Source organism: Rhinolophus ferrumequinum, chromosome X (assembly GCF_004115265.2).
Source record: "Rhinolophus ferrumequinum isolate MPI-CBG mRhiFer1 chromosome X, mRhiFer1_v1.p, whole genome shotgun sequence".
In the NCBI taxonomy this organism is placed as follows: domain Eukaryota; kingdom Metazoa; phylum Chordata; class Mammalia; order Chiroptera; family Rhinolophidae; genus Rhinolophus; species Rhinolophus ferrumequinum.
The window spans coordinates 39,826,890-39,829,556 of NC_046284.1; positions in this window are offsets into that span (position 1 = coordinate 39,826,890).

A 2,667-nucleotide genomic window follows, 5' to 3' on the forward strand; every position below is an offset into this window, starting at 1 on the left:
CATCAATGTGATACATCACATAAACAAAATAAAGGACAAAAATCATATGATTATATGTGTGGTATATGTACACAATGGAATATTATACGGCGGTAAGAAAAGATGATATAGGAACATTTGTGACAACATGGATGGATCTTGAGAGTATAATGCTAAGCGAAACATGTCAGACAGAAAAAGCAGAGAACCATATGATTTCACTGATATGTGGTATATAAACCAAAAACAGCAAAAGAGCAATACAAACAAATGAGAAACAAGAACTCAGACACAGACAATAGTTTGGTGGTTACCAGAGGGTAAGGGGGGTGGGGGGTGGGAGATGAGTGTAAGGGGGATCAAATATATGGTGATGGAAGGAGGACTGACTCCGGGTGGTGAACACACAATGGGGTTTATAGATGATGTAATACAGAATTGTACACCTGAAATCTATGTAATTTTACTAACAACTGTCACCCCGATAAATTAAAAAAAAGAAAGAAAGAAAGAAAAAGACCGGAAACCATAAAACTAGAAGAAAATATAGACAGTAAACTCCGAGATATTGCTCTTAGCGATATTTTTTTCTGATCTATCTCCTCAGGCAAGGAAAACAAAAGAAAAAATAAACAAATGGGACTGCATCAAACTAAAAAGGTTTCTCACTACAAGGAAATCATCAACAAAATGAGAAGATAGCCTACTGAAGGGAGAAGATATTCGCCAATGATTCATGTGATAAGGGATTAATATAGAAAATGTATAAAGAACTGATACAACTCTACACCAGAAAAACCAACAATCCGATTAACAAATGGAAAGTGGACATGAATAGACATTTATCCAAAGAGGACATACATATGGACAATAGACATATGAAAGTATGCTCAACGTCACTAATCATCAGAGAAATGTAAATTGAAACCACAGTGAGATATCACCACACCTCTCAGGATTACTATCACCAATAAATCGACAAACAACAAGTCTTGGCGAGGATATAGAGAAAAGGGAACCCTTGTGCACTGTTGGTGGGATTGCAAATTGGTGCAGTCACTATGGAAAATGATTTGGAAGTTCCTCAAAAAAAATTAAAAATAGAACTGAACAATCTTATGACCCAGCCGTTCCACTTGTGGGTATTTATCTGAAGAAATCCAAAACGCTAATTCGAACACATGTTCATTGCAGCACTATTTACAATAGCCAAGATATGAAAGCAACCCATTCCCCATCAATAGACTATTTGATAAAGAAGAGGTGGTACATATGTACAATGGAGGATTACTTGGCCATAAGAAAATAATGAAATCTTACCATTTGTGACAACATGGATGGACCTAGAGGATATTATGCTAAGTGAAATAAATCAGACTAAGAAAGACTAATACAATATGATCTCACTTATATGTGGAATCAAAAGAACAAAATAAATAAACAAACAAAACAGAAACAGACTCATAGATACAGAGAACAAACTGATAGTTGCCAGAAGGGAGGAGGGGTTGGGGAGCTGGGTGAAAAAGACGAAGGGCTTAAGAATTAGAAATTAGTACTTACAAAATAGTCATGGGGATGTAATGTACAGCATAGAGAATATAGTCAGTAATGTTGCAACAACTAGGTATAGTGCCAGGTGGGTACTAGACTATTTGGGAGGGGGATCACTGCATAAATTATATAAATGAGGAACCACTACGCTGTATACCTGAAACTAACGTAAAATAATATTAAATATCAACTGTAACTGAAAAAATAATTTATAAAAAAAACAAGTGAGTTCATGCTTGATCCTTCCCAACAGAGATTTCAATTAGGTATCAATGAAACTGCTTAACTCGAAGGCCCTATAGCAAAGTACCTTTCACAAGGGAAGTTTCACACCATCCTTTAGAGATTCCAGTGTAGGTCCTTTCCTCAGCAACCCAGGTGGACAAATAGGATCACCTTGAATTCTTTCCTAGCTCTAGGGTTTGTTAAAATATCAGGCTATTCTGATAGCTTTAAAAGGCCTCGGGTTACTGAAATAACTCTGCCTTCCTTAGTTCAATCTTGAGCACTAAGAACATAGCTATAACACTAACGTATTGTAAGCCTAATGTACACATGATTTCTAGCAAACCTCCCCGGCACCAGTATAAACTGGATGAAAACATATCTGAAAGTCACGCTTGTAAAAACCAAGCAGATAAATCACAAAGTACGACTGAGACTTGTAATCCATCCCTAGTAGATGTGTGAAGTCAGCTCTAGTAAAATAGCGGCCTTTCTGGGCTTCGAGTTTGAACTGAGGGGTGTTGGAACTTACCAAATAGGCTAATGTTTCCAATGGCACAGGCAGATCTCTCATGATCATAATGAACAATTACAGCGACGGAGTATACACAGACACAGCGCCTAGCCAGATCTTAACAGAGGAAGTTCAATGAGAAACCTGCCTTGAAAAGGGAGCCTAGTGTACAGAGTGGTGGCGGGGGCCGGGTGGTTTACGCAGAATCAAAGTACAGCTGAGAGTTGTGTTACATACCTAACGAGGTGTGAAATCAGTATCTGATCTTCATCTATGTTTGAACTATGGGTCCACCCCACTGCAGCACTGCACCAGCTCCAGATCACGCACTTGGGTCTTCTTACAAACCTGTGACCTGCAAAGGAAAGAAAGTATTATTGAATACCTTCTACGCC